The sequence below is a fragment of the Octopus bimaculoides genome, chromosome 5 (genome assembly GCF_001194135.2).
Source record: "Octopus bimaculoides isolate UCB-OBI-ISO-001 chromosome 5, ASM119413v2, whole genome shotgun sequence".
NCBI classification, from domain to species: domain Eukaryota; kingdom Metazoa; phylum Mollusca; class Cephalopoda; order Octopoda; family Octopodidae; genus Octopus; species Octopus bimaculoides.
Window position 1 is genome coordinate 34,104,001 of NC_068985.1, and position 10,322 is coordinate 34,114,322.

The 10,322-nt window shown below is 34.4% G+C and overlaps 1 long non-coding RNA gene across 1 annotated transcript in view; it reads left to right on the forward strand.

The window, feature by feature from the left end:
• The first annotated feature begins 515 nt into the window (after nucleotides 1-515).
• The window catches only part of LOC106869175 (uncharacterized), a 15,368-nt gene continuing 5,561 nt past the window's right edge, over nucleotides 516-10,322 (forward strand). Inside the window, exons 1-2 of the long non-coding RNA XR_001409380.2 lie at nucleotides 516-703; nucleotides 9,731-9,855. This is a non-coding gene — a long non-coding RNA (uncharacterized LOC106869175). The remainder of the gene's footprint in view (nucleotides 704-9,730; nucleotides 9,856-10,322) is intronic.

Below are 10,322 nucleotides of genomic sequence, written 5' to 3' on the forward strand. Positions count from 1 at the left end.
CCTGTAGGCCATGTCAGTTCCTGGCTATTACAACCAGAATGCAGACGTATAGAGCACTCTCACTGGATGTTCATTTTCCTGCAAGATGACTTAATGCATTGAGTAGAGACCATAAATCCATATCTCATTATCAGTGATGATGGTCTTTGTGAAGTCTGGGTCATAGCTTGCACAGTCCAGTATGTTTAGTCCATTATCACTGAAGATTTGGTTAAGAGATGCAAGTCTGCCAAGTTTGTGCCAAAACTGCTTTCAGCTGACCAAAAAGATACTTGGGTTTCAGTTGCACAAGATCTTCTTGATTGCATTGAGAACAATGAAACCATTTTGAAAACCTTGTGTAGGCCTCTGAGCAGGTATCACCAAGCTTTTGGCAAAATTTGATGCAGATTCTCTGCTCAACTTTCTCTGTCATGGTCAATGTGGTGATCACACGCTACACAAGTTACTTCCAAGCACCGCTGTAAACAGCGGAAGTGAGCTAGAATGTTAAAACTTAGTGCGCATGTACAGCAGAGTTCAAGGTCAATCTGCACCCAGTAGCTTAATTCTGCATGCTTTAGCTTCATTACTATAGCAACAGTCTGGATTGTTATTGATCAGTCTACATAAATATTGGCAGATGCAGACATGACCATGTGGTTAAGAAGCTCAGTTTGCAACCACGTAGCTTTGGGTTGAGTCTCAGCATGTGAAACTTTGGGTAAGTGTCTTCTACTATAGCCTTGAGTTGCCTGGTGTCTGTCTTGTGAATGAATTTGGCAGATAGAAGATAGAAATTGTGTGGAAGTCCACTCAATTTCCATCAATATATATATATGTGTATGTGTGTGTGTTATAATTGGTTCCTTGTTCACTTGTATGTTGTTGTCGGCATTGTAATATTCTTGTCGCCACTATTTATGTTGTGGTGGTATTCCGTGTCTTATTATCTTTGACTTGTCTATTGTGCTATCGCTGATAGCTCCATTAGACAATGACTTTGAAACATCTACCTTGACAGTAACTTGAACTCATATATATCACGTAACTGGCACTGACTCCAACTGAGAACTTGTATAATGACTCTACTACTACTGTCCCCTTACAACGACTGACTGTCTGACTTTATAGTGGCTTTATACCACTGTCACATGGGAAGGAGTGTACCATTTTCAATACAACATATCCCCTTTTATTTATTTTTTTTCCTTGTGAAGCAAGTAATTTTATTTTACTTTATTCACCCCCTCCTCTTTTTTTAACTTTTTTATTTTGCATAAACCATCAGAGCTGCCCAGTTTGAATTATTGACTTTTTCAGTTATACTTAGACCTTCTAGTCTTTCCAGCTCTTTATTGATGTGGTCTAACGCCACAAACGGCACGTTCCATTGGGTCTAAAAACAGGTTTTGCCTTTTCTTTTATCATGGTCCTTACTTGTGTTTTAATGCAATAGCCTAATCCTTCCAACAAAACATTTGGAAACAATTTTTAAATTTTTTTGTCTCAGTTGTTCAACTTCACTTGAACTTTTAACCGTGCTGACTACATTTTCACAGAGAGCACTAATGGGGGGTATCCCAAATTTTAAGTAACTCCATGCATTCTGTGCCAAATAGGTTTAGTGATTTTTTTCAACTCCTAAATGATTGTTCTTTTCATTTCACCTCGAAAAGTTACGTTGCAAATATATTTGCCAATGAAATATTTCTTCCCTGTAACACCTTATTCTATGTTATTTGATTTAATTAACTTTGGCTTACTGATTTGGCACCATGTTTCTTCATTTATGATAGTGATGTCACTACCTATATCTAATTGCATTTTGACACTAATGGTTTTGATTCTCACCTTGATGAATTTTCTGTTCTATGTACAAACTTTTTTACTCAGATGACAGACTATTTTTTCTTGTTTGGTCTAATATTTTGTCATCTTAGTTCTGCAGTGCAATTTAATGTGTCCTGTGTTCCCACAATGAAAACATTTTGCTTTTTTGAACAGACCCTCTTTTCTCAGGTGCCTACCATCGCATGCCATACATGGGTTTATCTCCTGTTGTATATCGTGATTTTGTGAAACACTTTATCCTCTTCCGACTCTTCCACACTGGTTTTATCTGTAAACAATCTTTGTGTTGGATTTCTTCTGTGTCATGCCTTACTTTTAATGTCAGAAGAATATGCTCTTTTGACAATTTCTGAAGAGTTATATCCTGGTTCATTTCCAGCTTTGTGAGAATTTTCATTCTGACTTCTTCGTCCATTTTAGCAGTAAGTCCCTGAACAAAAATCAGGCACTTGAATGAGTCTGGAGTTAGTTTATCCAGTTTAAATCTCTTGCACTCTCTGTTCACTCTACTGCATATGTGGTAAAGTCTTCATCATCACTTTTCTCTGTGTTCAAACACTTCCAATGTGTGTCTGAAATTTATGTCAGAAACTTTTTTAGGCGATATAGAATAACAGTATTTCTCATGCTCTATTATCACCAGTTTTCTCAGAATTAAATGCGTTTTCATTACGTCCGTCCAGTCTTGGCATTCTTTTTTGAAAAATTTGTCCAAACCTTTGGTAATATGCCTTGAAGGTAACCCCTTCTTCTGGGTCACATTTAAATTCATTTACTGAATTTGCTACATGATCTAGCAGAAACGTATTTTCTGGTTTTGTTACCAACTCCATTAGTTGTAGCATTTGTTGCTGTAACATTTGTTGTTGTTCTTGTTCTTTGAGTTGTTGCTGTTTTTGCAACTCAACTAGACCCTCTAATAAGTTTTCCATAATTTTATGGATTTTTTCTAAAATATGTACCACAAAAATGTCTGTTACTCCTCTGTTGAATTTTTAATTTCTCCACATGAAAATTTTTTCAACATCATCTGCATGAATTGTTTATCTACTTGTGAAAAAAACTTTTTTTTTCAACATTGTCCACATGAATTGTTTATATCCTTGTCGCCACTGTTATGTTGTGGTGGTATTCCACGTCTTATTATCTTTGACTTTTCTATTGTGCTATCACTGATAGTTCCACAAGACAATGACTTTGAAATGTCTACCTTGATGGTAACTTGAACTTGTATATATCACGTAACTGGCACTAACTCCAACTGAGAACTCGTACGACTCTACTACTACTGATCCCCTACAACGACTGACTGTCTAACTTTATAGTGGCTATCACACAGGAAGGGATGTATCATTTTTACTACAACAGTGTGTGTAAAAATATTTCAGTCCCCAACAATTATTGATATTTTACAAAGATCAGACGAGGCCCACAATATTGCTCTAAAATGTTGGATAGTGCAACTGTTGTCCACGTAGGGACCCTAAATCACATGCACAAAAGCATTCACACATGCACATGCACAACTGATTGACATAAAATCACTAACAAATAGGCTGCAGCTACTGACCAACGGTCATGTTGTCTCCTCTCTCTACTTTTTCTACCTCTACTTTAATAACTGTTGCTTATTGGAACCAGTTGAGTTCATGCCACCACCACTTAAGCACTCCAGTTCCACTTGTGTCCCCTCTTACTCCTTTCTCCACCTTGTTGTCTCACATTAATCTTTATGAACAGTCCTTCTTTCCCAGAATGTCAGCTCTGTAGAATTCTCTTCTTGCTCATATGTTTCCTACAGATGGTTTTGTAGAAAGGCTCAATAGGAGCATTAATAGTATCAATCTCACCTGTTTAGGAGAGTTTGGCCCACTCTGTATTAATAGATGTATTTTTTAGCTGCAGTAAGAGAAGCAGCTCCCGTAACCTTGAGTATCATTTCATAATGGTGAGCGTTTCTTTCTCTTTGAAGGATTTTTTGCAGACATCAGTTCAGAGCTGGCATCAGTAAGGTCATGTGGTCTCCATCTTGGTTACCAAATGTGAAAAGACGCCTCCATATTCATGATTGTAAGAGAAATTTACCAAAGAATTATTGAAAATGTTTAGAATTTTCTTGTTTTCACTTATATTTGTCAAGTGGAGTAATTCTGTTTTTGTTTTGATTCTGAGTTCTGCTTGTTTATTGTATTTGGAAAGTACTCTAGTCTAACTAATGTTTATAAGATTATCTGTTGTTTTTTATCCTAAAAACACTTGAAACTTTAAATTATTGTTTAGTGAAACAATAGTACCTTGTCTAATATTGTAAGTGCTGATTTTCCGGTTTTAAGCTTCAGTGCTTGGAACAACAATCACAGCCAGAATAGTTTGAACTATAATTGTTCAACTAATAATAACAACACTGAGCACCAATAAAAAACAGTTACAATATAAGCAATAACTGAACTATAAGCAGCAGCAACAAGTGTAGACTTGTGATTTGTCAATATTGTTATATATTGTTTTATATTGATAACAATATCAATATAAAAAGCAACAACATCAACGGCAACAACTGAAGTGGACCTCAATAACAATATCGAACAAAAAAAAAGAGAAAAATAGAACAGAATAAATAATTATAGATCACATATTTAAGAAAGAAGTAAAAACATGATTCTGTAATATTTATGGATATCATTTTAGGTGCCAATGATGTAAGAAATGTAGTTCCAATTAAGAGTTGATTGTTGATTGTGAAATTAATCTGGTAAGAACTTATAGCTGCTCTACAATCTTTGCCTCACTGCCACTTTAGTTTTGTGCTTCTTTCAATGCTGTGGCTCTTTCTTTACTTTTATATAATACATTCAATAAAATTACAAAAATGAATGTGATTAAATCATATATCTTATAGATATATTGCATGTAATTGTGATTTTTCTTAATTTTTTTCTTGATTTGGACAATTTATTATACACTTTCTTTCTACTATTGCTGTCAACATTTTCCTTGTTGTTGCCATAGTTGTCATTGGTGGCAATAGCAACGGTGTTGGCTGTGTTGATGTTGACGTTGATTATCAACAATGCTTTAATGTCTGTGCTTTTTTGAGACTCCAATGGCTTAAGATATCTTTATTGTATTTGTCTTCTCTTCTGTGAGACTCAGCTTTCTGAGATCTGGCCTCACCATGTTTCTCTGTGTCTTTATTGGTCATTCAACCTACAGCACCCGAGACATTTTCACTCAGTGCTCATCATTTATTCGCACATTCAAATTACATGTCTATACCAGTACAGTCATCCTTTAGTACACTTTAGATGTTACCTTTAATGCCCAACCACCATGTCAGCTCAAATGTATGTCACCTTTCATGAAGAATAACATTAAACATTCAGTAATTGATCTAGCCTCATTTCTCCCTGTGTTTAACAAATTTTTGACATCATTGCTAATGGTATACTATCATGCAGTCCTCCACTATTCATGCATGGTTCCTTCAGTTTACTTTATGCCCTGACATCAGAGGCATTAGTTCTCTGGATTTCTTCCATTTCTTCCATTCCTTGCTCTAGCAACTATTCTTTTGTTACATGCACCTCCTTCTCTAACTAAGAGAAACAGATTGATCCAATTTGGAACCATCTACATGATGATAAAAACTGAAATTCCCCTCAAATCCCACCTACAATCTTAAAAGAAGTAAAGACACTTTGAATAATGTACTTTATAGTACACTATCCCTAGAAAAGCATGGGATGGTCATAACTAGAATGCTTTTCATTATAGGTTGTCTTGATCAGAGCCAACTTAGGGCTAAATAACATCAACAGCAATAACAACCACAAGAACAACAACTGCAGCAACAGCAACAACAACACCAGCTAATACCTGTTGAACTGTCTAAGCATTACTATTACTTACTACTCCTGTACATCTCATATTTGAAGCTTTGTTTCTCTGTCAGACTGCCAACAGTCTCACTGTACCACTTGTGTACTCATTGTCTGCAGTGGGTACATAGTACAATTTTTGTTTCCTTATTCAATTCTTATCTATTAAGTAACACCATTTTCCATATGACATTAAGATTTTGCCCTATCACTTAGTAAACTAGCACACTGGCTTTCAGTATATAAAAGTTCCAATGATTGATCACTTCTAAAGTTTGACAGTTGCTGTTACTGCAGTAGATATGATGGTAAATGGTGATGATTAAAAAACAATGAAATAGGATAAAAATATACAAGTATTAAAATGTATGGATAAATTTATTGGAGCTAAGTATCTAGATGATATAAAATTTAAGAATAAACAAACTTTTAAATCAGTTCAAATATGTTCTGGACGTATGGCCATTTTAGTACTATGAAATGGTTTACATATTCGTCTTCTGTAACATTGTTGTTTTCACTCACATGTTCATGTAAATGTGTTCTTTGATTCTTGATCCATTGCAAAACTCAATTGCCTTGTTTAGATCTTGCAACATCAATACAACACATCCTTTTTGCAAGATCATTGTGTGGAGTAAACTTCAATATATTTGTGGCTGTTTTGAAACTTCACTGGATAATTTGTAAATATTGTCTTTATTATCACTTGGAATCAATACTATTGTAAGTGACCATTTTTCCATCAAATATGTTAGTAACATTTTTTGTTTAAAAAAATCAAGAACCGCATTGGTTGAGATAGTATTTGCACAGTCTGTGAAGTTGGAGAGATCCAAAAAGTTGTCAAAAATCTTGATTTATCATTTCATATTCCTTTTACTTAAAAAACATTAGTTGAAAGCTCAGTCTTGTCAACTGAATACAGTTTTTCCTCAATTTGCAAACAACAGCATTATATACATATTTCAACATTCATTATGATTTGTTCTAACAAACAGAGTTATAGTCTTGAATTATTTTTGCAATTGTGCTATTAATAATAATACTGTATCTCAGTCAATGGAAACTAGAATATGAAAAGTTGAGTGAGCTCTGGAACCTCTTTTATAGAAGGTGTCATTTAAGTGTCAAAAGCATTGCTCTTACATTGTTATTGACAATGTCTGAAGGTGATTGCAAAATTCTGATGCATGTGGTACAAACAAATCAGAGAGGAATTGATGAAAAAATATTTCATTTCAGAGATGGGAAACTTGAAAAGTGATCTTCTGCTATAGACACCTTCTGAGTTTGAAGCTATCAAAATTGATTTGAAGTTTCATAAAACAATAACTCTGAAATGAAAAGATTTCAAATTTGAGGTGAAAAACAAATTTAAAATTCACAATTGTCATTCATGTCTCTATCAAATCCATCATCAGACTTGATAAGGCCCATAAAGGTAACTCCTTTTATATTTGACTCTGCTGTCCACAAAATGTTTCATCTGAAATGAGCATGTCACTGATTTGTGTAATAAAAATACATGCTGATATCTCTCAATGTTTTGAAGGCTGACAAAATACATTTTTCCAATTTATATTTTCTCTTTGTGCAAGAATATTTTGTAATATAAATTTTGTTTCCTTATTTTATAATATAAATTTTGTTTCCTTATTTTATAACTCATATTAATTATTGAGAGAACTAGTCTCAGTGTGATATCAAAGAACTGGCAGAAAGATAGCTTCAGACAGTGCAATATGATGGCCTCTACTTTGAATGCTACACTACTTTTGTTGTAACTTGTTGAATAAAGTAAACAAGAGACCAAAATATTGCAAAACTTTTGACTCAACACATTATAATTAATCCCTGATAAAAATTACTAAAAGAATTATCATTGACTAGCTTTATGTGTTACACATAAACAAAAACACAGTTAACATTCTATTATTACATTCCTCAATGGTAGTGAAGTTTCCTATGAATCATAATACATGTTTGTCTAATATTATAACTTGTTTGACTCAATACTTTTTTATCATGTCACTATGTAGACAGTTATTTGCAGTATCTGGATTTAAGTAGGTGTGGGATAAAAAAAAAAGATTTTGTGAAAACATACATATTTTACAATTTAAGTGATTTTTAAGCTGGTAACGTAGTAACAAGAAATGTTATTGATTTCTTGCATTGATACAGGTTCACAAATTGGTAGTGGAGAGGAAAAGTTAGTTGAAATGTCTACAGTGTATTACTAATGCTTATTGTGTTGCTCCTGAAATGATGACAGGTGAAATTGACTAGGGGTGTAGCAGGATGTATGGCAAAAGATGTTGAGGTAGCAGAAGAAATAAGCATGTGGACGACATCAAAGTAAAACAATGGGAAAGCATTGGATTGTGGTTTAAATAATTTATTTTAATCAACACTTGCATTTACATGTATACACAAGGAAATCCACTACATGACATTACCAACTTGCTTCAAGTTGGCGAAGTAAAAATTTATCAGGAGAAATACTGTGTCAATGTGATGAGGTAGAACTGGGCATGTTTTGTGTGTGTGTGTGTGTGTGTGTGTGTGTGTGCATTGGTCATTTGGTTGTGTCTGTTTATGTTCTGTGACTGTTACTGTGTTACATCGTTCATGCTGAATATGTGGCTCTCTGTTGTCTGCTGTCTCTTGATCGTTTACCTGTTGATGGCTATCTGCCTATCTGTCATGTGCTTGACTGTATTTATAATGGTCATCCCAGCTAGAAAGACAGGCATACCACAGGAGTAATGTCTACCTATGTAGGTAGCTTCCTTCCATGACACAGCTCAGGTCGGAGATTGAAGAGAAATCCATCCATCACTTTTTGACAGGACAAAGAAATTTCTTTTGTGCCTGTTTGGCCAGTGGTGGATCAGACATGCGAGAATCTTTAGATTCAGTTTCGAATCTCAGCTCGGATAAAGGAAGTGTTAATTTTTACAGGAGCATTTCAATTGCAAACACACTGGAAACTGTGACATTTGTCACTTAATCAACCCCCACCATCTTTCAGGAAACATTATTATAGTGAAATAAGGGTGGTGCAAATGAATGAACCAGCTGAAGGCAGGGCTATTTGCATACCAGTACTTAGTTTTGACTTAGTAAACATGGAGTTCAACTCCCATTGCAGTAAAATGATATTTCCTTCAAGTCTGGATGGTGGTAGGTATCAATGAAACAAGTACCATTAATATATAAGCTAAGGACAATAACTCAAGCAGATCATCAGCATGAATTTGGTCAGATAGGTGAAGGAGCAATGTATTCTGTTGCTTTTTATTTGTTTCAGTCATTGGATTGTGGCTTTGAATGATTTAGATGAACAAATTGACTCCAGTACATATTCTGTAAGTCTGGTAGTTATTCTTTTAGTCCTTTTTTGCTGACTGGTAAGTTACAAGGATATAAACAAACTAACACCAGTTGTCAAGTAACGGCAAGGAATGGGGAGAAACAAACACACAAACATATCTGCCTGTCTACCTATCTATACACACATGGAAGACTCCAGCATAATTTCTCACTGTAATTAAGAAGCTTGGACAAGTGTCTTCTACTATAGTCCCAGGCAATTCAATGCATCGCGAGTGAATTTGATTTATAGCCACTGTGTGGATGCCTGTTGTATATGTATCTAAATATGTATGTATGTCTAACGACAGAATTTAATGATGATGTTTGCATTAGATGAAATTATTGAAGAACAATGTATAACATTATTTACATTTGACGGATATTTGTCCTCATCTTGTTTGTTGTTAACACAACACTTTGGCTAATATACCCTCCAACCTTCATCAGGTGTCTTGGGGAAATTTTGAACCTGGGTTCTCATTCTAAAGGTATTTTTCATTGTTATTATTATTATTATTATTATTATTATTATTATTATTATTATTATTATTATTATTAAGGTCACTGCCTGGAATTGAACTTGGAATCTTTTTCATACATCTGATCGATGTGAATTCTTTTTCAATCTTCATTAACAGGTTGTGTTTCCAGCTTGGTGTTCCTGAAAATCGAAATGTTTGACTTTCTGAGCAAGATTTTACTGTTCAGTTGAAGACGTTAAATCAAAGTACCATACACAACTTCATACTTTCATTACTATTTAGTGAGTATTCTTTGTGTTCTTAAGAATGTCCGTTTGAGTGGTCCTAGGACAAAGAGTCCATTTTATTCTTTTTAATACTAAGGAATGGTCTTTCATGAGAATATTTCTTTTCTAAGTTACATAGCTCAAATTATTTGTTTAATGTTGCTATATATCTTGTAATCTAAATAATCTTTAAATCTAAATAACCACTATGCCTTATGCCTGTGGTGAGTAGCTTGTGTTTTAACAATTTTGACAATTTAATTAGGTCAACTGAGAACAATAGGAAATCTATCCCCATACCTGAGGTCAGCTTCTTCTCATTAACTTCTAAGTGTAGAAGGAGAAATATGGATTTGGTTTCAAATCTAGCTTACTGATACTGTAGCTGTTTGCCACAAATATATATACATATATGAACTTTCCTTGTTTCCCACGAAGAGCTCCGCTCGAAACGTCATACTCTCTCTCTTTCCTTTCCCGAG